Below are 27,055 nucleotides of genomic sequence, written 5' to 3'. Positions count from 1 at the left end.
GTTGAACTCCAGCAGCCACTTACTGGGTCATTCGTGTAGTTTGTTCTAGTCCTCCAAAAGTTTCGGTTCCTCCTGAAACATTATCAAGTAGTAATTTCATAATGGTCCAGAGAGAGCCGAAACATAGTCAACTCATGTCTAACATTTGAAGATTAGTTTATCTCACTTTCATAACTTGGATACCATGAACTAAAGTAATTAATAAAATAATTTGCTTCAGGAAAGCGTCACTCCACCTTGTTGGTATTTATAAAAATTTCCGGTTCTCATCTGAGGTTTACCAACGACTTGTCCTCACTTCTCTTTCGGCAGGATACGCTATGCGTGTTAGCGCCTCAGGCAGGAAAACGCTTATCCTTCAAGGATTAGCTTTGCACATGTTATTATAGATCTCGCTTTACCTGTTTGTTTCGCGTCAGGCTCCCAGCACAACACAGACAAAGGTCTCACCGAGAATTTCCTGCTGTCATTGTCTGGATTCACAATCCCAACTCAACACAGGTAAACAAAGTGCTTGTTCTCTCGAGCCATCTTTTGTCTGCCTTATTGTTTGTCTTTTGTTATGCCTTCCATGTGCCTTCCTCTCCCAAATACGTGTGCGCGCATATTATACAATAATATATATATATATATATATATATATATATATATATATATATATATATATATATATATATATATATATATATATGGGGGGATTAAATAAATATTTAGACAGGGATGTGTAATGTCACCATGGTTGTTTAATATATTTATAGATGGGGGTTGTAAAAGAAGTAAATGCTAGGGTGTCCGAGAGAGGGGTGGGATTAAATTATGGGGAATATAAAATGGGAATTGACACAGTTGCTTTTTGCTGATGATACTGTGCTTATGGGAGATTCTAAAGAAAAATTGCAAAAGTTAGTGGACGAGTTTGGGAGTGTGTGTGAAAGCTGAAAGTGAACATAGAAAAGAGTAAGGTGATGAGGGTATCAAATGATTTAAAGAAAAATTGGATATCAAATTGGGGAGGTGTATGGAAGAAGTGAATGTTTTCAGATACTTGGGAGTTGACGTGTCGGTGGATGGATTTATGAAGGATGAGGTTAATCATAGAATTGATGAGGGAAAAAAAGGCGAGTGGTGCGTTGAGGTATATGTGGAGACAAAAAACATTATCTATGGAGGCAAAGAAGGGAATGTATGAAAGTATAGTAGTACCAACACTCTTATATGGATGTGAAGCTTGGGTTGTGAATGCAGCAGCGAGGAGGCGGTTGGAGGCAGTGGAGATGTCCTGTCTAAGGGCAATGTGTGGTGTAATTATTATGCAAAAAAATTCGGAGAGTTGAAATTAGGAGAAGGTGTAGAGTTAATAAAAGTATTAGTCAGAGGGCTGAAGAGGGGTTGTTGAGGTGGTTTGGTCATTTAGAGAGAATGGATCAAAGTAGAATGACATGGAGAGCATTTAAATCTGTAGGGAAAGGAAGGCGGGGTAGGTGTCGTCCTCGAAAAGGTTGGAAGAAAGGGGTAAGGGAGGTTTTGTGGGCGAGGGGCTTGGACTTCCAGCAGGCGTACATGAGCGTGTTCGATAGGAGTGAATGGAGACGAATGGTATTTGGGACCTGACGATCTGTTGGAGTGTGAGCAGGGTAATATTTAGTGAAGGGATTCAGGGAAACCGATTATTTTTATATAGCCGGACTTGAGTCCTGGAAATGGGAAGTACAATGCCTGCACTCTAAAGGAAGGGTTCGGTATATTGGCAGTTTGGAGGGATATGCTGTGTATCTTTATACGTATATGCTTCTAAACTGTTGTGTTCTGAGCACCTCTGCAAAACAGTGATTATATGTGAGATGAAAGTGTTGAATGATGATGACAGCATTTTATTTTTGGGGATTTTTTCTTTTTGGGTCACCCTCCCTCGGTGGGAGACGGCCTACTTGTTAAAAAAATATATATATAATGAATAAACAAAAGGGTGGACGAGGGGCACGCGCATAAGAATGCATCTACTGCTCAAGCTCCTGGGCCGAAGAAAGGAGTTCAGATGGGGCCTCTGTCGGGATATAATAAAGTATTACTTCTGATTCCTTCCTATTAGAAGCCCAGGCAGCCGAAGCGGTAACGTATCAAAATATCAGTTTGCAGACCGTGGATAGAGCCCCTCATACAGCGACGAAACTAGTAGTTTTAAAGCAAATAACAATACTGCGAATAGCCTGAGAAAGAACCCGAGATATTTAACCAGCCTCCAGGGACGCTAGATAAATTTCTCGTCGTTTTAGTCCACTGGGCCACTGCGATTCCCGGCAGTGGACAAGCTAAGGTAAAAACACAAAGATCGCAGCCAGCAGGATTGGAACCCACGTTTGTTTCTGTCCTCGACTGTAGTTTAGCTCCTACCATTACGCTTTATACCAATTAGCTACCGATACTTCAAACACTAGGTAGCCTGGATACAAGCCAAGTTTCTTCCTAGTCCCGGGCACACCAGTGAGCCTCAATTATGACCTCCGGTTATTTCATTATCCTCCTCTACGTTCTGGCCTCTCGAGTGATATTATATCAATGACCCTCACAGAAACAAGCGAAGGTATGTACACCATAAGATCACTGCCAGCAGTATTCGAACCCACGTTTGTTGTCCACGAGTGTGTCAGCATCAAAGGCGGGCTCGAATAAAAAAAGTCACCTTATTTTACACAAAATTTAAACATTACTCTCCACTGTTATCAAATTAATATGAAGCTTTTTTACGTGTGTGAAGACAAAATATTACTGGATACATCCCAGGATGCTAAGAATGAGTTCTGTAATTTTGGTCACAGGGCACCTGCATATTATTTTTTATTTTTTTTTTGGTCAAAGGCTTGACCTTATTACCTTAAAAAAAGCATTGAAAACTTGAAGCCTATTAGATGAGTCATTCTTGTGTTAAGGACAAAATAAAAAGGATGAATTAGAGAAAGAAAAACTGGCAACCACTTCAAGGTTTCCCTGTGGGATACACAATTACAGTGCAGTTTTCTTCACTCAATTTTAATGGCTGCAATGTGATCAGCTCTTGAGTTAGCAGAGGGATTTCTGCTTTCCTGTCATTATCGCTATTAAACAGAAGTATTGATAGTTAGACTTGTTGCATTCCATATCAACGATATATTGAGAGCAATTCGCTCTCTCTCTCTCTCCCTCCCTCTCTCCCTCTCCCTCCCTCTCCCTCCCTCTCCCTCTCCCTCCCTCTCTCCCTCTCCCTCTCCCTCTCCCTCCCTCTCTCCCTCTCCCCCCCCCTCTCTCTCTCCCTCCCTCTCTCTCCCTCTCCCTCTCCCTCCCCTCTCCCTCTCCCCTCCCTCTCCCTCTCCCCTCCCTCTCCCTCTCCCTCTCCCCCCCTCTCTCCCTCTCCCTCTCCCCCCTCTCTCCCTCTCCCTCCCCCCCCCTCTCCCTCCCTCTCCCTCCCTCTCCCTCCCTCCCCCTCCCTCTCCCTCCCCTCTCCCTCTCCCTCCCTCTCTCCCTCTCCCCTCCCTCTCTCTCTCTCCCTCTCTCCCTCTCCCTCCCTCTCCCTCCCCTCTCTCTCTCCTCTCCCTCTCTCCCTCTCCCTCCCTCTCTCCCTCTCCCTCCCTCTCTCCCTCTCCCTCCCTCCCTCCCTCCCCCTCTCCCTGCCTCGCCCTCTCCCTCCCTCTCCCTCTCCCTCCCTCGCCCTCTCCCTCCCTCACCCTCTCCCTTCCTCTCTCCCTCTCCCTCCCTCTCCCTCTCCCCCCCCCTCTCTCCCCCCCCTCTCCCCCCCCCTCCCCCCCTCTCGCTCTCTTCCAATTATTTTCAACACAGAATAATTTTAAAGAGGGGCAGGTCGTGAGATTTAACCAATGATAATAAGGACCCTCGTTTTTCAGATACCGATTTTTATAACTCTCTTGTATCAAATTTTCATAAATTCAGCCTCTGGGAACTAATTAAACAGGGTTAAAAAAAAAATGTTTTCACAAGATATTCAATTTCATAAAATAAATTCTTATTATAGGTTGCAAATATTTTGCTCTAATGGCTGTACCCAAAAAAAAAAATTAATTTGCGTATACCTTAGTTTGTTTTTTCTTATTTTCTGAAAGATACAAAATGTAAATATTACGATCATATTTTTTCTCATGCTTTGAAAATTTGGACCTAATATTTATAATACGCACATATACGCAATGTGTGTGTATGTGTGTGTGTGTGTGTGAGAGAGAGAGAGAGAGAGAGAGAGAGAGAGAGAGAGAGAGAGAGAGACAGATAGCCTGGCTAGATCTGTCATCTCAGCAGAGCCTTCAACACAGAAGAGATGCGGGTGGCCTTACTGTCATGTACAAGGACAGCGAGAGGCTAGATTCAACACCACAAGACGGGCAGCAAGTTCACTCTGTGCCCTTCTCTAGGACGTCGTTACATCTGAGGTCATTTATTCCTAGGATGACTCTAGTGTGGAACATGTTCGTACAGCATAACTATATCAAGGAAATAAAGTCAGTTGATCAAATGAAATTGCTGGCCCACAGATGGCTCCAACTTCATCCTGTTCCATACTTGTCAATAAAGTTAGGAATCCCGAAAGAGAGAGAGAGAAAGAAAGAGACAGGCAGACAGACAGAGCACAGAGAGAACGAGAGACAGAGAAAGTTAAGGCATCAAAGTGAAATAAGTTCTGGATAATTTGTCACTGAAAGTTCAGTACTCACCAGACAAACACGTGTGAACACGTGCAGCAGATGCACTTATTTATCTGCTGAAGACAGACCTTAGTTGGTAATCGAAATATACAATTGCTCGTGTTTTCTCCATATAGCTATTGACTTATTACATTATATATATATACATATATATATATACATATATATACATACATATATATACATACATATATATACATACATATATATATTATTTTTTTTTATTAGCACACTGGCCGATTCCCACCAAGGCAGGGTGGCCCGAAAAAGAAAAACTTTCACCATCACTCACTCCATCACTGTCTTGCCAGAAGGGTGCTTTACACTACAGTTTTTAAACTGCAACATTAACACCCCTCCTTCAGAGTGCAGGCACTGTACTTCCAATCTCCAGGACTCAAGTCCGGCCTGCCGGTTTCCCTCAATCCCTTCATAAATGTTACTTTGCTCACACTCCAACAGCACGTCAAGTATTAAAAACCATTTGTCTTCATTCACTCCTATCAAACATGCTCACGCATGTCCGCTGGAAGTCCAAGTCCCTCGCACACAAAACCTCCTTTACCCCCTCCCTCCAACCTTTTCTAGGCCGACCCCAACCCCGCCTTCCTTCCACTACAGACTGATACACTCTTGAAGTCATTCTGTTTCGCTCCATTCTCTCTACATGTCCAAACCACCTCAACAACCCTTTCTCAGCCCTCTGGACAACAGTTTTGGCAATCCCGCACCTCCTCCTAACTTACAAACTACGAATTCTCTGCATTATATTCACACCACACATTGTCCTCAGACATGACATCTCCACTGCCTCCAGCCTTCTCCTCGCTGCAACTTTCACCACCCATGCTTCACACCCATATAAGAGCATTGGTAAAACTATACTCTCATACATTCCCCTCTTTGCCTCCAAGGACAAAGTTCTTTGTTTCCACAGACTCCTAAGTGCACCGCTCACCCTTTTCCCCTCATCAATTCTATGATTCACCTCATCTTTCATAGACCCATCCGCTGACACGTCCACTCCCAAATATCTGAGTACATTCACCTCCTCCATACTCTCTCCCTCCAATCTGATATCCAATCTTTCATCACCTCATCTTTTTGTTATCCTCATAACCTTACTCTTTCCTGTATTCACTTTTAATATTCTTCTTTTACATACTCTACCAAATTCATCCACCAACCTCTGCAACTTCTCTTCAGAATATCCCAAGAGCATAGTGTCATTAGCAAAGAACAACTGTGACAACTCCCACTTTGTGTGTGATTCTTTATCTTTTAACTCCACGCCTCTTGCCAAGACCCTCGCATTTATTTCTCTTACAACCCCATCTATAAATATATAAAACAACCACGGTGACATCACACATCCTTGTCTAAGGCCTACTTTTACTGGGAAATAATCTCCCTCTTTCCTACATACTCTAACTTGAGCCTCACTATCCTCGTAAAAACTCTTCACTGCTTTCAGTAACCTACCTCCTACACCATACACCTGCAACATCTGCCACATTGCCCCCCTATCCACCCTGTCATACGCTTTTTCCAAATCCATAAATGCCACAAAGACCTCTTTAGCCTTATCTAAATACTGTTCACTTATATGTTTCACTGTAAACACCTGGTCCACACACCCCCTACCTTTCCTAAAGCCTCCTTGTTCATTTGCTATCCTATTCTCAGTCTTACTTTTAATTCTTTCAATAATAACTCTACCATACACTTTACCAGGGATACTCAACAGACTTATCCCCCTATAATTTTTGCACTCTCTTTTGTCCCCTTTGCCTTTATACAAAGGAACTATGCATGCTCTCTACCAATCCCTAGGTACCTTACCCTCTTCCTTACACCTATTAAACAATAGCACCAACCACTGCAAAACTATATCCTTACCTGCTTTTAACATTTCTATCTTTATGCCATCAATCCCAGCTGCCTTACCCCCTTTCATTTTACCTACTGCCTCACGAACTTCCCCCACACTCACAACTGACTCTTCCTCACTCGAATCAGTTATTCCTCCTTGCCCTATACATGAAATCACAGCTTCCCTATCTTCATCAACATTTAACAATTCCTCAAAATATTCCCTCCATCTTCCCAATACCTCTAACTCTCCATTTAATAACTATCCTCTCCTATTTTTAACTGACAAATTCATTTGTTCTCGAGGATTCCTTAACTAGTTAATCTCACTCCAAAGCTTGTTCTTATTTTCAACAAAATTTGTTAATAACATCTCACCCACTCTCTCGTTTGCTCTCTTTTTACATTGCTTCACCACTCTCTTAACCTCTCTCTTTTTTCTCCATATACTCTTCCCTCCTTGCATCACTTCTACTTTGTAAAAACTTCTCATATGCTAACTTTTTCTCCCTTACTACTCTCTTCACATCATTCCACCAATCGCTCCTCTTCCCTCCCGCACCCGCTTTCCTGTAACCACAAACTTCTGCTGAACACTAACACTACATTTTTAAACCTACCCCATACCTCTTCGATCCCATTGTCTATGCTCTCATTAGCCCATCTATCCTCTAATAGCTGTTTATATCTTACCCTAACTGCCTACTCTTTTAGTTTATAAACCTTTACCTCTCTCTTCCCTGATGCTTCTATTCTTCTTGTATCCCATCTACCTTTTACTCTCAGTGTAGCTACAACTAAAAAGTGATCTGATATATCTGTGGCCCCTCTATAAACATGTACATCCTTAAGTCTACTCAACAGTCTTATCTACCAATACAGAATCCAACAAACTACTGTCATTTCGCCCTACATCATATCTTGTATACTTATCTCCTTTTTCTTAAAATATGTATTAACTACAAGTAAACCGCTTTATATATATATATATATATATATATATATATATATATATATATATATATATATATATATATATATATATATATATACTATATGTATATATATATATAGGTGCGGGATTACCAAAACTGTTGTCCAGAGGGCTGAGGAAGGGTTGTTGAGGTGGTTCGGACATGTAGAGAGAATGGAGCGAAACAGAATGACTTCAAGAGTGTATCAGTCTGTAGTGGAAGGAAGGCGGGGTAGGGGTCGGCCTAGGAAGGGTTGGAGGGAGGGGGTAAAGGAGGTTTTGTGTGCGAGGGGCTTGGACTTCCAGCAGGCATGCGTGAGCGTGTTTGATAGGAGTGAATGGAGACAAATGGTTTTTAATACTTGACGTGCTGTTGGAGTGTGAGCAAAGTAACATTTATGAAGGGATTCAGGGAAACCGGCAGGCCGGACTTGAGTCCTGGAGATGGGAAGTACAGTGCCTGCACTCTGAAGGAGGGGTGTTAATGTTGCAGTTTAAAAACTGTAGTGTAAAGCACCCTTCTGGCAAGACAGTGATGGAGTGAATGATGGTGAAAGTTTTTCTTTTTCGGGCCACCCTGCCTTGGTGGGAATCGGCCGGTGTGATAATAATAAAAAAAATATATATATATATATATAATATATATATATAAACACGCAAAATCTTATTGAAACTATTGCAAACAGCTCACTGAACAAAGTAGGGCTCAAACCCTTGGCAATTCAGTCAAAAACTAGGGCAGTGCTCTACCCACCTTACCGTTATCATAATCTTAATTAAAGGTAATTATGAGAAGATAATTACATGCACAAGTGCTCTCAATTGCGCACTTGCACGCACTCGCATTTCAACTGCCGGTGCGCGAGTACCCGCTTTCCCGCACACCTGTGCACTGTATATTTTCTGGTTAATTCCGTCAACGATAAATACACACAGGCATAACAGTCAATAACCCTTAATATTAAAGAATCTCTCTGAATTATTAGGCATTTTTGGTGCCAGAGTGAAAAAACAGAAGTAAAGTCGATGTCTTTGACGCCAGGAAGGTGATTACTTTAGTGTCAGAACTAATAGATCGCAGTCTTTTATACTTTACTTAGTCATAGACGCAATAGATGGCACTCTTTTATACGCTGTAACATAAATAAGCATTCAAGGTCAGCTGTCCTGAATGGCGAAGGGACTTGGTTTACCTCGTGCCTTGTAATTTACGTTCATCTTTAAAACTTAATTTATTCAGGTCCTCAGTTTCTTTAACGGTGGATATATTTTGGTGGGGATATTTTGGATATATTTTGGGACCCCAACATTAATGCTTGATGACCCACATGGGTTTAACGCTTCAGCCCATCACAAAACAAAAATTCTTACATGCTTGACGTTTAGTCTCCCTTACAATTACAATGTCTGTACATTTTTAGTGCGCTTTCGTTCCACTGAGTTTACAATTTCAGTGTTTGCCAATGGATTGGGTTTACCATTCCAGCGTGTTTACAATTCTTGTTTTTACAATTCCAATGACTTTACATCTCTTGTGAATGTATTTCCAATGTATTTACAATACATTGGAAATCACATGTGTTCACATATCGTGTATTTATTTAATTTCAATATGTTTACATAACAGTTCATAAATTTTCACAATGCACACATGTTTACAGTTTCAATGTTTGCAATTCACAAGAGATCAATTCCTATGTTTTCTACAAGTTAAATGTGTTAACTTGTCATGTGTTTACAGGTTGAATGTTTTTCAGGTCATATGTTGCCATGCCCGGCTGATGTCAGACGTAACACTGGAATCAAATTTCACCTCAAGGATATCAACTTCTTCCCCAGGTACCCTTCACACTTACTAGTGCACCGGTATTACCATCATGGTGTGCTCTCTCTCTCTCTCTCTCTCTCTCTCTCTCTGTTGCTCTCTCTCGCTTGCAAAATTCTTTTCTGCGTTTGTCCATGCAGTGGAATGGACTTTTTCGTTCATTTCTGTTTCACTGAATCCATTAAAGGATTTATTAAGTTCGATGTTCATCTGCTTCTCTGAGTCTGCCCTCTCAGTCGAGATTTTAAATTTATCTTAAAATACCGTAATTTTCGTTTGACAATTTTTTCTTTGGTTTCATATATTTACTGGCTATACTTTACATATTTTTAAAAAGAAATTGCATCACCAAGGTAGGTTTGACCTAAAGGAAACCTCCACATCCTTCATTATCTGTCTTGCCAGAATTGGATTGACATTCTAATTACCTTCCGAAGTTCAATACAGTCCACCATGCTATCACAGACAGCTGGGATGTGTGCATAATTTTCACATTTAATCTCGTTTAATTTCCACAGAGCGTTCTTCATCCACTGAGGAAGTATTTTTAACCTCCCGACTTAGATTGTCAAATAGGTAAATACATCTGGGAATGGCGTTTATTTTGTGCTTAGAAAATGCAGGATCGACCCACTTTGCTCCTTTAATTACCCACAGAGAGTTTACAGCTTCACTTAAATATATATAATAATTGAGATTTCGATAATTTGCTGCTCGTAAGAAAATACAAACTATACTTACCATGTATCGTTCTTCAATTTACATAGTTTTATAATGCTCCTCTCTTATAAGCTGGAAATTTCAGGGACGTTTATCCGTCAAATAAATTTGACAGGTAACGAGGATGATTTTTACCCTGGCAGCCCTGCCTGACGCCAGGCATCCCTCACGTCTGGTCAACCAGGTTACAGCTGCCGGCAGGCGCACACGGCAGTCACAAACCGGTTCATCTGGCACTTGCAGGAGAGACTCGTCTACTTTCCTACTAAAAACTTCACGTTACTCTGTTCATCTCTTACATTTGTATTTAAAATATGTCGAGATTTTTCCTATTTTTTGTAATACATGCCACTACAATGGTTTTAAATTATCGTCAGTGATTTTAGTCCGATGAACAAAAATACTGTGACAGGAAAACCATCACACAGGACGGTTTTCCTTTCATACTCTATCAAAGAGAATGTCTTTTATCTCATATTTCATGAGGAAGAATATTTTCCTAGTCATATTCAAACACACAAATACTTTTCCTGTCATATTCCATGACACAAAATGGTTTTTTTCCCCAGTCATACTTCATCACACAGGATAACTCCCTTCAAATACTCCGTCAAAAAGAATTATTTATCTGGTCATCATACAGGATAGTCAAGCGTGATAAAAGCTTGAAATAGATTACCAGAAAAACACATCTAAGTATATATTTTGACGAAGTAGATGGGAAAGCCAGTGGAAGGCTATGGTCAAATGACCAAAAGCACCAATGTCATGTGAAAATACATCAGGAGAAATTTTCCCATTTCATGCAAACAAAACATCACTACTACACAATATGGTAGTAGTTCCCAGCCTTCAGCTTGGGGCACCTTGGGATGCCCCAAGCTGAAGGCTGGGGTGATATCTGGCTGGGGTTAACTAACGGTGACCCGGCTCAGGATAGAGGTAAGGCGGCGATGGTCGATAACTTCTATTTTATTAAGCATGACATATATATATATATATATATATATATATATATATATATATATTATATATATATATATTATATGTAGTGCTGAATAGATAAAACTGGTCAATTAGCAAGAGCTCATTTAAAATTAAGTAATTTCTAAAATTTTCTCTTATACGTTTAAAGATTTTTTTTCATTTATGATAATATAAAAATTAAGAACCTTAGAAAACTTACCTAGCCTTTTTATAACAAGCGCAATTTAATTTTTTTTAGTTAGGTTCAGAATGATTTTTGCGAAATTATTTCATTCACAAATTTTCGCTTGCCTTATTCGGCATGAAGTGCGTTGCTATTTAAGCCAAAATCGCAAGTTTTACCTATTCGGCACGACATATATGTCGTCCTTGCCGCCTGGTCCCAGACCAAGCCTCTTGTTTGTTAACCTAGTCGATGAGTCTGTTGGTACCCTTCTTACGTATTCCGATGAATGCACCACAACCCGACTAATCAGGAGGCTATTTCAGGATTTTTTTCTAGTTTCCTCTTGAATACGGCCTAAAGTCTATTGGTATTCCCTCTTTATGAAAGGGATAATACCGTGCTATAGTTTATGTTCCTGTCTATGTCAGAATGAGAGAAAAAAAAGCGAGGCAAGTCATGTACCTTGGGAAACAGAACTCTACACTTTAACAGCTCTTGATTCTGTTCTGTTTGCTATTATTCTTTGGGTTTTAATAGGTATTGAGTTAAATATCCATCTTCCTGCCTTACCATTTATTCCCCTTGAAAACATTTTGTGTTGAGTTACTCCATGGTCGAACTGTCAAAGGCTTTCGCAAAGTCAGTGTACATTACATCTGCATTTTGATTGTCTGTCAGTGAATCCAAGACAAAGTCGTAATGGTCCATCACTTGAAAGTGGCAGGAGCTGCCTGATCTGAACCCATGTTGACTTCCAATATGCATTTACTGACATTCCATGTGACTGGCAGTATTGTTTCTTAAAACCCTTTCAAAAATCTTAATGTGGGACATCAACGCTGTTAGTCTACAGTTTGTTTTTACAAATGCCTGGCTGCCACCTTAGAGGAGTGGTGCTATATTGGTTGTTAATGACTGTAGGATGACCAATACAATTCTTGATGAATATGGAGTTCCAACATTCGGATCCTGAGGTGAAATGCATAGGCATGTAATCAATAGCTTCTTCAAAATGGAGTTAAAGGTTATATCAGAAATTGTGAAGATGTCTGCTGCGTTTTACGTTTTATTCGTAAAGAATGAATCTTTAGGCTGATTAATGCCTCAGTTACTACTGAATCGTACTGGGATTTGATTATTTCACTCGTAAAGTCAGTCTTCTTGAATTTAAGACCTGATAAAAGATGAATTTTTTTGGACCTGAATTTTGCCTCTGAGAAGTATTTTGGATTTCTCTAAATTTCATTATGTTTCATTGCTCCTGTCTCTTCTGTACTTTGCATGGCTCAGTCAATCTGACCTCAACGATCTCCGTCTCCCTAGCCGGTCTAACTTTTCATTGCTTCAGAGAGTTTGCTTCTCTGGAGCATACCACAAGTGCCAGTAAGGTCATCCTCTCGAAATATGGGTTCAGATCCTCCTATATTGGCTTCAAAGCATTTTTCAGTTTGCTTAATCATTCTGACAGACTTAGGGAGCACAAAAGTAGTGTTAGGTTTGCCGAAACCAACAATGCTCTTTCCTATCACGTCAGAGATCACAGTCATCCTATTGATTGGTATTCTCCTAAAACTGTCTACCCTACGTCTGACTTTCACAGTCGCCGTCTGGTTGAATTCTCCCTTATACACAACTTTCCTTGTATGAATCTTAGTCCTGGCTTTGTCTCTGTAGATGCCTTCCTTTCCCACTACATTGTAAAATGCTCCAAACTTCAGAACACCCGTGACTTAACCTGATTCCTTTTTCTTCTTCCTCTTCCCTTTTCCTCTTTCTCCTTTGGGTTGCCTTTCTTCTGCCTTGGGTATTTGTTCCTTCATTATCCCCCCCCCCCTGTGTTCTTGCTCCTTCCCTCTTTGGGGCCCCTCGTTCCCTTGCAGTGCTCCTCTTTCTTAGTATTTGACTGACTCCAACCCTACCATTACTACCTCCACCACTACTACCATCACCTCCTGGCCTATATATACTCCCTCCTTCTCTCCTTGTCGTTAGTGTGACTTTGTAAATGGGCCAAGTCGGACCGAAACGTCGTCGTAAGCTCTTCTCTTCTATGTGCGGGTTTTTTGTGTATTGTTCCAATCACGGTATTGTGCCTTTTTATGTTATGTATTTGTTCCCTGGTTTATCGGTCGCATCTGACTATTATCACAGTAATCTCTAATGATTATTAATAGTTTGTTATTCACTTTAAATCTTTGAATGTTTACATAGACATATAACGTTAAGTAGTTTGTTGTTGTGCTGGAGTCTTTTCTGTTTTAACGTCTGTGGCTCTGGGGAGCCGGAACTGTGTTTCGAGTCCAGGATGAATTCCTACGTGATGTTATATTCTTACCATATCTTTCCATTCTTTTCCTTTTCCCGGCACTAAAAGAAATCAATCTATATGGCTGTAATTTTCATGATCGGTTGTATGGTCATGTTGATTCAAGCGTCTCATTCTGTTTGGGTGGAACGCTGGACAATTAGCTTCGCAGGAATCTCTCTTGTGTATTGAATAATGGCATATTGTAAGGTGAAAGTTTGTGGTCTTGGAATAAAATACACATTTATCGAGGGGGACATTCCTTTATCGGGTAGTCGTGCTGACATATCATTCCTATTTCCAAGAGGTGTCCATATATGCAAATTTCCCATTCATGGTGCCAACCCACTTTTTTTTCTCATGGCTGCGTTTTGTTGTGTCCAAGTTAGGTATCATTACATTTTCCGTGATTTCAGCCGACTCGTGTACATCTGAATCTGTAACATAAACAGACCTAGGACTGGAGGCTGTGAGGGTACTGAACTGTACTGTGCTTCCCCAGTTCACGAGACATCTTCTCGAAGATGATCCACTATTTAAAAAGATTATTGTATTCAAGGTGGAGCGTTGCACCGGTAGGGTTCATACATTTCCAGAGATGTTGTTGAATTGGACACGTGCAACTCTTGGGTATCTTTATTGAGGAAACGTTTCGCCACACAGTGGCTTCATCAGTCCAAACAAAGGAGAAACTTGAAGAACAGGAGGAGAATGAGGTAATCAGTCCCTCAGCCTTGAGTCGATGTGGTCAGTCCATCAATCTTGAATAGAATACGGCATATGAGCGGAGAAGCAGCTTATAAACCGTAGACAGATGAGGGGCAGCAGTCGTAGGTGGTGTCACATTTGTCCAATGTGGAAGTAGGTCGTGCCCAAGGGTTAGGCAAGTGAAGAATTCCCAAGTATTAAGATCCCAAGAAGTTGCAGTGTCTGACAGGATTGTAGATGAATGGTTCAGAGAACCGACATGTTGATAAATTAGACACATGTGCAACTCTTGGGTATCTTTATTGAGGAAACGTTTCGCCACACAGTGGCTTCATCAGGGAAAGTGGCTTCCAGGGAAAGAATAAGGCAGTTGAGTAAGACGCTACGTATCTTTAGTGCCTTGACGTTTCGTCTTCTAAAGTAGCCTTCTTCAGTCGAATACAGAGGCTACATATACTGGCGCTGAGATGTTATACAGTGATGAGGGAACGAGTCGTTGGTGACACTGAGAATATACACATTATGGGACATGTAGGTAGGGATTTCTTATATATCTCTATATAATTAGAATAAAAGTTTCAGTACTGAGGCTGGAACAACTCACAACTAAGAGGACTATTTAGAATAAAAGTTTCAGTTCTGAGGCTGGAACAACTCACAACTAAGAGGACTATTATCCTAGAATATTATCATGTGAAGCAGCACCTTGATAATAGCTTAGGACAAAAACGTGTAAAATGTGTATCTCCAATTGTTTTGAATAGATGCGCTTCTGTCATATGTATTATGGTTGAAGATTGAAACACTTATGTAACATAAGGGAATCTTCATTGAAGAAACGTTTCGCCAATAAAGATTCCCATATGTTGCATAAGTGTCTCAATCTTCAACTTGTCGGTTTTAAACCATTTATCACATGTATTATGGTTCCAGCAGACCGGCCTCAAACCAGTCATCATAAACTCTAAAGAGATATTGCAAAAATTAGTTCTATTAAGAAACACGCCGAAAGTAAAGAGTAAATTGGATGGAAATATAAATTTTTAAAAATTATCTGCAATTTTAGATGTTCATGAGACTGAAAAAAAAGCAATATTGCCCATCCCTAAATAGTTGCCCTATACTTACCTACCAGCTAGAGAAAGTAAATATATATAAAAGGGGGCGCTAATACGAGGATAACTGAAAATGCCCGATACGATATTCAGAAACTCTTAAGAATTATTCTAGACTCAATACAAACTTTATTAGACATGTAAGAGTAAGCGGCACTTGCCTTGAGCCCACACTAGATCAGATTTGTTAATAAATCAGTGAAGCTCAAAGGTTTGCAGAAAGGCTATTCCGGAGTTAAAATACAAGAGAATGCTAAAATAACTGAAGTTCGTCATCGTTGAGAAAAAGACCAGTGAAAGAATGAAAGTTTTAGAGTTAACAGAAAGCTGGAAACAAAAGGTCAATAGACGCTCTGTGTAATAAAAAATATGTATATACACGGACGCGCGTTGGCTAGCGCACATGCCCGACGACACAGAGAAAGAAAGACAGACTGACACACACACACACACACACACATTCATACAGGACAACTGACAGTGGTCACTGCCAGTGTAACTGACATGTATTATATGTAAGGTTATGGAGATTATCAGAAAAATATAGCAGGGCACCTGGAAAGGAGTGGGTTCAATAAGAACAACTAACTTGCTTTTAGGAATGACAAATACCGTCTCACCCCTTTCAGGGAACTCTAGCTAGTCTAACAGATGAGAGGCAAGGGATGAATGGGCGGGTTTCCTCTGTTTGGACCGCATGAAGACTTAATGAAGTACCGCAAGAGAGACTGGGACAAAAGCTAGAGGAGCAGGCATCAGCAACAAGGTGGTTCACCAGAGGATTAAGGAACGCTTAACTGGAAGGAAACAGGGAGTGATTATTCGGGTAGAGGTGTCGTTCGAGTGCGACGAGTGACGTTCCACTAGGCTAATTACTGGAATCTGTAATGTTTCTTGTGAACGTGAAAGACATGATGGACGAAACGGAGTAAGATGTATTCTTGTTCTCAGAGAAGAAATTTATGAGGAGAATACAAACATGAGACGACCAGGACAACCTACACACTGATCTGAACAAGCTGCATGAGTGGCCTAAGTGGCTGCTAGAATTTAACTTCAGAAAACGCAAAGTTATGAAAACCGGGGAAGAGGAAAGAAGACCGACAACAGAGTACAGATTAGATAATATTGTCTGAGGTGCACATGACCTATATATCCTCCGCAGCAAAGAGACGTGGTGCCCAGGCGACTCTGACCAGAGGAAAAAGCATAGCCATTGAGCTACATTGAAAAGCAACGTTCTTTTCAGTGTAGTTGAATGGCTGAACACACTCCTCCGGTCAGAGGCGCCTGGCATCACATCTCATTGGGTGATGTGCCTGAATTTGCTTCCTCAGGAAATTCGTATCTGGCAGACCTATGAATAGCTTTCCGGAACTTCAACAAGAAGTCACTCAAGAAGTACACCTTCCCATTATGAAACCCACACTTGATCAAACATGTCAAGAAACTGATAAAAATGCAGATGTTTGCAACAATACTAGTCCCAGAGTTAAGTGGTATGAGCTACGAGAGAATAAAGGAGAGAAACCTGATGACAGAGGACAGAAGGACATAGGGTAACATACAAAAATACGGAGGGGAAGTGGACTGTGAGAGGCTGGTCGAGAGGCAGGAAATTGGAACATGAGTGCACAGCGGGAAGTTAAAAACACAGAAGAGTCACAGGGATGTTAGGAAACATTTCTTCAGCCTCAGAGTGGTCAAGAAATGGAACGACCTGGAGAGCGAAGTGGCTGAGGCAGGATCCATTCATTGCCTTAAGAATAGATATGATAGTTCTCATGCTACTAGGAGTAAGGAACACAGTACACACACGTACGTACACACACACACACACACACACACACACACACACACACACACACGTACACACACAAACACACACACACACACACACACACACACACACACACACACACACACACACACGTACACACACACACACACCAATATTTATTCACATTTCCTGGTGCTTGCTGACATTCAGGTAAAGTGACAGGTGAGGCCTGGGGCTGGCAGGTATGTTGGGGCTGGCAGGTGTGTGAGGGGCCTGGCAGGCGTGAGGGGGCCTGGCAGGCGTGTGAGGGGGCCTGGCAGGACCATCACAGCGTCAAGGACCCCAACAGCAGCCATGAAAGAAGCTTCCACTGGTGGAGTATTCAGGGAGCTCACACTGTCACAGAATGGCACCAGCCTCGTCTCATCCCCCACCAACAAGCAACGTCGTGTGTGAAAAGATTGAAGGGGCGACCCGGACAGGTGGGAGGCAGGGTAGTGGAGAGGGAAGGAGAAAAGGTAGGAGAGGTGGTGGTGGAGAGGAACAGAGGGTGAGGGGGAATGGCGAGTGGTGAAAGAGATGGTCGGGAGGAGCTGACGACCAAGAAAGGATGAGCGGTAGAATAGTGAAGAATGTGGATATGGATCAAGAAGGTGAGAAGACGAAAGAGGAGGATGTGGGAGCGAGGTGGAGGAGGAATGGAAAGATGGAGTAAGAGGGAGGAGGAGATGGAGAAGGTGGGTGGTGGTGGAAAAGGAACAAGAGGAGATGGGGTAAGGGGGGGGGAAATAAAAATGAGAAAGGAGGGCAATGAAGAAAGGTGTGAGGTAGAAGAGGTGGAACATTGGAGAAGAGAAGAAAAGAAATAAGAACCTGTGAATTTCAGAAGACAGAGTAAGAGTAATAAAGGAGTAAAGACAGAAACGGAAAAAAACACAGGAAAATAAGTGATTATATTGCCTTGAAGCGCTAAATCCGAGTGGTGTACTCAGCGCAATGGCAATAATGGGAGGAAAAATAGCCAAGACAATAAATAAGAAAAGATAACTCAAGACAATTTTTTTTCAAGAGGAGAACTTGTGAGGGTCATTCAGTGCAAAGATTTGTGAAGGCTCGATCCTCCGTCTCCTGTGAGACGCACACTACCGAACTATATTCACCGAAAACCTCACATAAAAAGGCCTTGAAAAGGTAGGACAAGGAGACATACTCTAGCAAGTGTGTTTCGCAAAAGCCGTTTCCTCCTCGAAGACACTCATAGCTAAGACCTATCTACAACGTTTCGCTCAAGGGAAGCTTTAGGGTGGTACGAGCGAAATCATTTTTTTGGGGGGGTCCAATTTCGATGAGATTTTTTACAGTGATTTATGCAGCATTTAAAAACCTACATACTGTGTTTGAAGTGACTTTTTGCTTTAAAGTTAGATAGAGAAAATAAATTGCAAAATTTTATGGGATAAAAAGCTCTTCTTTTTTCTACAAAATTGGGAAGATGTACAATGCTGTAGTAGACATCAGATGAAAGATAAAGTCTAGATAATTGTTAACCTACACCGTTTGTGAGAAAATGTCTGTAGATTCCATAATAAAAATTTTGAAGTTTGTGATTTTTTTTGTTTGAGGAGAAAAAAATGAATAAAAACAAAACTGTAAAAACTATCGCATATCAAAGATGGGTTTTAGTAGAACCATCATTACTCAACAACGTGTGCAAAAATCATGATGCGCCTATTAATACTTTTCGCAAAAAAATTGAACACGATGTCAATAATTTATTTCCGAGTTATTCACAAATTGTTTTATGTGAAACTCTATGGTTACGGCGCGCCACATTTCAGTGTGTTGCACACATCAGCACTTGTTGAGACCCCACAGGTGACTGAGGTGTAATGACTCATGAGTCCCTGCGCTTGGAGTCCTCAGAGATGATGTGTATTTTGAATCAATCATAAAAATCGTAATTTTTGGAGAGAGAAAAGAAAACAATTAATTGCCATCCTGTCTTTCTGATGAGAGCAAAAACAAAAATACATTTAAGTAAAAACATACTTAGAAATGATAGAAACAAGCTGATTACATCAAAATGTTGCCAAAATTATGCACTATTTTTCGGTAACAAAACATTATTTTCAATAAATTTTCAATGTTCCTTTCTTCATCACTTCAAAAATGCTCTCACCTCCCTTATTTATACCGGCGAGCCTCTCTGGGCATCGAGAGTTCCAGGCATGGCGCTCCTGGCTACAGTTCGGGCATAGTGGAGTGAGTGGCGATGCATTTTTCAGTTTGGTGATGCAGTCCGCGGTAGGGTGGCGCTGGCTACAGACACCGCAGATTACTCTGTTCGGACAAAATGCACTTAGGAATCCGTACCACTGGCACTTGAAACAGCGAACAGGTTCTGGCGTGAAGGTTCTGACATCGTACCTGCCCCAAAAACAGAGGTCCAGATAGGATGGCAGCGGTCCCACATGCTGAATGAGGACCTGCCGGGCTGGTGCGTTGGCTGCCGTTTTTGCCTTGAGACGTTGAGCTGACACCACACTGTGGTGAACTGCTACTGCCTCAATAGGCATCATCACCGTGTACCGCATCTCTACATCCTTGGTGATCTGTCGAGAATCCAATTCCTCCAGGGTGAAGGAGCGGTCTGTCTCAACGGCTCTCTTCAATGTGGTATACATTTCCTTGTTGAGAGGAGTCATTATTGGTTCTCCCCTCAGGTTGAATCATATCTTCAACCTCAGTTTGTGCCGTGATTCCAGGTGTGTAACCACGTCATAGTAGGTTATATGTTCCCCGTAAGACTTTACCTTGAATCTGCCAGGTGCGTTGAGCTGGTTTGCCTGCTCCTTGGACGGACCACGCCTTGCTGTTGTTCACACTGATCCATCCTTCCGTATTCGCTGGCTGCATGGTTGGAGCTGTCAGATCTGCAGACTCTTCCTCTGATGACACGTAGTAGTTTCGCAACATCTTCGCTGGAATTGCGCCCCACATTTCCAAATCTGAGTCTTCCGTCGTGTCAGTGGAACATTGTGGCCTCTTTCCTTCGGCAGATTCCATGTGCCTATCTTGTGATAAGGTAGTGTACATAGTGTACTGTACCTACCACCGAGAATGCGGGTGAATATCATGTGTGCTGTGCGACCAACAGAAAGGAGAGGAGGCAGTATATATAGACACGCAGACAGGGACGGGACAAGAGAGGTAATAGGAAACGAAGTAGAATGGAAGTGGTAGAGGTAGTAGAGGTGGTAGTACTAGTAGTAGTAGTAGTAGTAGTAGAGGTGGTGGTAGTAGTAGTAGTAGAGGTGGTGGCAGTAGTAGTAGTAGTAGAGGTGGTGGCAGTAGTAGTAGTAGTAGAGGTGGTGGCAGTAGTAGTAGTAGTAGAGGTGGTGGCAGTAGTAGTAGTAGTAGTAGAGGTGGTGGCAGTAGTAGTAGTAGAGGTGGTGGCAGTAGTAGTAGTAGAGGTGGTGGCAGTAGTAGTAGTAGAGGTGGTGGCAGTAGTAGTAGTAGAGGTGGTGGCAGTAGTAGTAGTAGAGGTGGTGGCAGTAGTAGTAGTAGTAGTAGAGGTGGTGGCAGTAGTAGTAGTAGTAGTAGAGGTGGTGGCAGTAGTAGTAGTAGTAGTAGAGGTGGTGGCAGTAGTAGTAGAGGTGGTGGCAGTAGTAGTAGAGGTGGTGGCAGTAGTAGTAGAGGTGGTGGCAGTAGTAGTAGAGGTGGTGGCAGTAGTAGTAGTAGTAGAGGTGGTGGCAGTAGTAGTAGTAGTAGAGGTGGTGGCAGTAGTAGTAGAGGTGGTGGCAGTGGTAGAGGTGTAGAGAAGAGTGCAGTGCAGTAGAGAAGAGAGTGCATTGAACGTATAGAAAGTAGCAAGTGGTGGCAGTCAAGTGCAAGTGTATTTGAGAAAGTAGTTCAAAGTGCAATGGTCGCATATAAGATGTAGTCACTAGTATACCGGGAGCTGCTGGATCAGAGTCAGGCATGGGCTCGGCTAGTTCGGCATGGGTGAGTGGCGAGCATTTCGGTGGTGCAGGTAGCGTAGGGAGGGTGGCAGACAGCAGATTATTGTCGGACAAAGATGAGGAATCAGTACATGGCATGAAAGGGAACGGGTGCTGAAGGTCTGCATGTACTGCAAACGAGGTCCAGTGGGAGGCAGGTCATGCGATGAGTGACTGGGTGGTGTTGGCTGCGTTGGCTTGGACGTGAGCTGAGCAGTGGTGAAGCTGCACTGCTCAAGAGCATCAGTCAGTGAGCGCAGTCTGACGGGATGCGAGAGTCACGTCAGGGTGAAGGAGCGGTCTGCTAGGCCTTGAGGTGGTGGCAGTAGTAGTAGTAGAGGTGGTGGCAGTAGTAGTAGTAGAGGTGGTGGCAGTAGTAGTAGTAGAGGTGGTGGCAGTAGTAGTAGTAGTAGAGGTGGTGGCAGTAGTAGAGGTGGTGGCAGTAGTAGTAGTAGAGGTGGTGGCAGTAGTAGTAGTAGAGGTGGTGGCAGTAGTAGTAGAGGTGGTGGCAGTAGTAGTAGAGGTGGTGGCAGTAGTAGTAGAGGTGGTGGCAGTAGTAGTAGAGGTGGTGGCAGTAGTAGTAGAGGTGGTGGCAGTAGTAGTAGAGGTGGTGGCAGTAGTAGTAGAGGTGGTGGCAGTAGTAGTAGAGGTGGTGGCAGTAGTAGTAGAGGTGGTGGCAGTGGTAGAGGTGATGGCAGTAGTAGAGGTGATGGCAGTAGTAGAGGTGATGGCAGTAGTAGAGGTGGTAGTAGTAGCAGTAGAAGTGGTAGTAGTAGAGGTGGCGGTAGTAGTAGTAGTAGTAGTAGTAGCAGCAGCAGCGGAGTGGGTCAAAGACTAAGATTGAGGAGCACTGCAAGGGAGTTAGGGGCCCACAAAGACTAAGAAAAAGGAACACTGCAAGGGAGTTAGGGGCCCACAAAGGGTAGGAACAAAAACACGGACGAGGGGAAAAATAAATAATAAAAGACCAAACACCCATGGCAGAAGAAAGAAATCAAAAGAAGAAAGGGAACATTTGAAAGCTTCCCTCTCCTATGTGCGGGTTATTTGTGTATTGTTCCAGTCACGGTATAGGTAAGGTTAGGTAAGGTCCGTCAGGAAACAGGACAAGTGTTTCCTGACGCGGGTCTTAATCATATTATGACCCTCAGTTGGAGCTTTTGGACATCTGACCGAAGCTTTCCACTAGCTTACCGGTCCACCCCTTTAAAAATTATGGTCATACTTATAACCATTTTTCATTTGTAGTCACGATATTGTGTTTTTTTTTTTTGTTATTTAAGCACTTACTGTGGCTACTCTGCCTTATAACTGACCTCACTCTCTAGCTGAGGTTATCTGCCGTCGGAGTTGAGTGAAATATTAAGAGAAACAGTGTGTTAAATATTGTGTGACAGTGCGAGTGTGAATATTGAGAAAAGTTAATATCCAATATTGTGTAAAATACTGTGTTAACCTTGTGTGCAATATCGTGTGAAATACCGAGTGAAATGTGGGAAATATTACTCTTTACTGTTAACTATGGAACACTACGATGAGATCCTCTGCGCCTACTCTTAAAAAAAAAAAAAGAAAAAAAAAGAATGGGGGTCATAGAAAATTGTACTCAAAAATTTGTTACCCCCCTCCCTCCCTACCATCCTCCCTCCCTCCCTCCATCCCTCTCTCTCTCTCTCCCTCTCTCCCTCCTTCTCACTCTCCCTCCCTCTCCTTCTCTCGGCACAATATTTACCTACTAGGGAGCTGGAATATTCTTTAGCTCAGGGATCTTAGCAGAAACTGAACTTTCATATCGACCTGGGCATTGTTTGTCAGTACTGGAGCTCACCCAGTGTACACTTCTCATACACTTAATGCAGGGATGCCTGTGTTGCTACTACATTTCGCCCACGGGGATGGACACTTTCAGTACCTGATAAAGTATCTCTCTCAGTCGTTGCTGGGTGAAACATCGCGCTAATGAAGGCTTCCTTGCACTTAGCAATTTCTTAAAACTTATCGTCACTCACGCTTCTGAATCTTTACCCTGATGTTAGCAACCCTCCGTAATATAAAGTTGACTTACGGGAGGATTTAGCGATTTTTTTTTCTGATTGATGATCATTAAACTGATAACTAAAATAATAATGATATTTATGATAATGACAATGATAATAATGACAATTATAATAATGACAATGATAATGACAATGATAATGAAACTGATGATGATAATGACAATAATGATAATGATGCTGATGATACAACTACCTGATATTAATGTGTCATAATTCTAAATTCTGGGTGTGTACTGACGCCATAATAGAGCGCTGGAAAGCCATTTTGGATGTGACTGCTGGACCTGCAAGGTAGCTACAGGGCCGTGACAGGCATCCCCACATTCCAGAGTCAATAGGCCTTCATTCCGAGGCCAACTTTGTGACCTAATTGGTGTTTACCTTCAAGAGTACCGTGATGGTAGTGCGCATGTACAGCACCGGCAACAAAAAGCAATGTAAACGACACATGAAACTGTAGACATTGCCTCTACCCAATCAGGGAAGTCCGTCATTCTCAAGTGACTAGAGAGTACCAACTCCTTCCCGAAAAGAGTGAAAAGCTGAGATAGGAAGCAGTGTAGTTCTAGAGACTTGGGAGAGAATGGTTCCCAATCGCTCCTAAGTAGGAATAATGACTTGCGACTCGCTTTGCAATGTCACTGACTCTACTAAAGTTACCGTCAATGATTATGGTTGTGCATCCGCACAGGTTAGCAGGTGGGAGGATAATGCTCATGACACGAGTTGTGGGGGGTCCCCCACCACAGTGACCGAATTCGTCAGATGTTTAAATCTTATGTGATCTCGTATAGGCTGCGGGGTGGTGGCAGGCGAGTGACACAGCCAACTCCCCCCCCACCCACAGGCACAGATAGCTGGCTTTGTAATGTGGCATTTCTGCTTAGAAATTTTCAGGGACAGACAACCGTGTTCCACATTATTCCTACCTGACGGTACATTATACACTCGACACAGCTCGTGCTCGAAGTCCTTCTGTCTGTTATTTACTATATCCTTTCTTACCTTTTTTACAAACAAAAACTCCAAAAGGAATAAGTTTCGATTCCTCAAACGCTTCGATACCTACATAAACAAAACGCATTTTTATATCCAATATTACTCTAACATCATTAAGATGTAGTATCAATTATCCAGCTTTGCTCGGACATTAGTGGGTTTACCTGGAGAGGGTTACGGGGGTCAACGCCCCCGTGGCTCGGTCTGAGACCATTTCTCATGGTGGATCAGGGTCTGATCAACGTAGCATGATTTTGAGTAAAATATCAAAATATTTCCTTCAGAAGCCACTCAACTTTATTGGTTGCTGGCAGAGTAATCATTAAGACATTCGTTGGCTGGATGACATCAAGACGTCACTATACTATAGGAGGAGGACGATGACGAGAAGAGCCAGAAGGAAGGTGAGGGGGAAGGGTTAACAACCCAGGGTAACAGTAGAAAACAAGAGACCTTATTGTTTTCGAAGTAGTTTTAGAAGCCTCTTCAACAGAATGCGACCTGCACAAGTAGCCCAACATCCAGGTTCCTACTTAGTTATTACTAGTATTAGACTTAGATTTTACCGGCGAAGTGGCTAGTATCTTGTTGTATATCTATATGCAATTGCATATAGATATACAACAGGCTTAGAAACCACGGTCATGAAAGGATCAACAAGAGTACATTTGGGTCTATAGTCACAACTTAATAAAAATAAAAGTAATATGCGTGAGGAAGCCAGAATGAACCCCTGGATCTTCAGTTGTGAGCCGCAGGCGCTAAGAGCATAATCACCTACACAAGTGTAATAGCCTTAGGAAGAGCGCGGAATTTTTTTTTTTTAGATTCTTTGTTTCTTTCTATACTTGAAAATCTAAGTGCTAAAAAAACGAAAATAAAACTTTTCCCCCCCACATTTTTTTTTACTCTTTTCTCTCAATTATTTGTTAGTCTCGTAATCCAGAAGGTGGAGGAAGGAAGAGGGATAGAAGGGATGGGAGGCACAGAGGTTGAGCTGGGTGGGGAAAATGTGGAAAAGTAGATAAGACTCCCGGATCTACCCACACTACTTAAGGGAAAGTTGGCAGGAGAGAAGAGAGGAAGAGGGGAGATGGTGGAGATGACAAGATGGTGGGGATGAAAGGGAGATGGTGTGAACGACAGAGATATGGTGTTCACGACAGGGAGATGGGGGTGGTTGACAGGGAGACGGTGCATTTGACAGGAAGATGGTGTGGGTCACAAGGAGAACAAAGGAGATGCAATGCTGGAAAAAGTGTATCTCACAGTAGAAAGTTATGCACTTCAATATTCGCAGGAATGTGAGTGTAATAAAGACTTTCGAAGGCACAGGCCTAACACACAACTCATCAATGTTTGAGACGTTTCACCAACGAGTAGGGGAGGGGGTCTTTTCAGTCAATGGACATGAAGTAAGAAGTGGAAAGGTAATTTTGAGGTGTTCAGTCCCTCAGTCTTGATAAAAAAATTCAGTCCCTCAGCCAAGACAAGAAAGTTTAGGTAAGACGGTAAGATGGGAAGACGGGACAGACGAAGAATAGCGTTGGAGAGAGGTGTCAGGGCTTAACCCAGCAGGTAGGCATTCGTAGGACAGACTGAAGAATCAGGAAGAGTAGGCACAGTTGCAACGGTCTTGTGGAGGGTGGAAATCTTCAGTCATGACAGGCAGCAGGTTAGGTCGCAGGACAGAGCAGCCAGGTAGGAACATCGGTGGGCAGCATACTGGTGGTGTTATTGACGTGATTAAGGTTGCAGGTTTGTAGATGTTCAGTCCCTCAGTCTTGATAAATCAATAATTTAATTATCTCCTGACGAAATACTTTCACTATTAGCCAAGACGAATAAAAGTCAACACCATGGCTGGTTTTGTTTAAAGATAACCTAGACGGTGTTTGGGACCGTTATCAAGTCACAGCCTAACTGATAACTTTATAAAGGACCAACCATGAGCTAGATTCGTTCCGTGCTTACCTGGGCAACCCGGCTGTTGCTTTGAGTGGCCCGCAGCCCCACATATCCATCACCGCCTGGTTAATCTGGCATCTGATGCCGGGATAAGCCATCTTGTCTGTGTTGCAGAAGGCAACCTGGTAGCGAGATGTTAGTAATATCTACACAGTGGGTGTAGGCATAACGCGGCTGACAGCTGGAGGTTTATCGGATTCCGAACATCCACGCCAAGCGTGGTAGAAGAGAAGCCTGGGTCAGGTCACAGAGAGGGAGGTGTGAACAGGTCGAAGGCCAGTAGACGTATGTGAGTTAGTCTTAGGGATGACTCAGGGTGGCCTGCACTGAGCCTCTGGTCAACACGGAATATCACGCTACGAAGACCATGGAAGGCGTGAATTGGTGTAAATGCAAGAACTCAATTAAAATTTTTCACTAAGGTTAATGTAAATATTAATAATTTTGTACCAAAAGAACCTTAAAAAACTTAACTAACCTTATTATAACAAGAGCAATTTAAATAAGCCAAATCCATTTAAATATATTTTGGATAAGTTTACAATTTTTTTTTTTTTTTTTTTACAATAATTTAAAATTTTCGTTAGGTTCAGAAAGATTTTTGCCAAATTATTGCCTACACAAATTTTCGCTTGCTTTATTTGGCAAGAAAAGCGTTACTATTTAAGACAAAATAAAAATTTTTACCTATATGGCACGGCATTTATATGGGATGTCTGAATGTGCGTGGATGTTGTGCGAATGATAAGAAAGATGATTGTGGATGTTATGAATGAAAAGAAGCTGGATGTTCTGGCTTTAAGTGAAACAAAGCTGAAGGGGGGGTGTAAGAGTTTCAATGGAAAGAAATAAATGGGATTAGGTCAAGGGTTTCAAACAGAGTTGGAGCTA

The sequence above is a fragment of the Cherax quadricarinatus genome, chromosome 51 (assembly GCF_038502225.1).
Source record: "Cherax quadricarinatus isolate ZL_2023a chromosome 51, ASM3850222v1, whole genome shotgun sequence".
NCBI lineage: Eukaryota > Metazoa > Arthropoda > Malacostraca > Decapoda > Parastacidae > Cherax > Cherax quadricarinatus.
Note: the sequence above shows the minus strand (reverse complement) of the source record.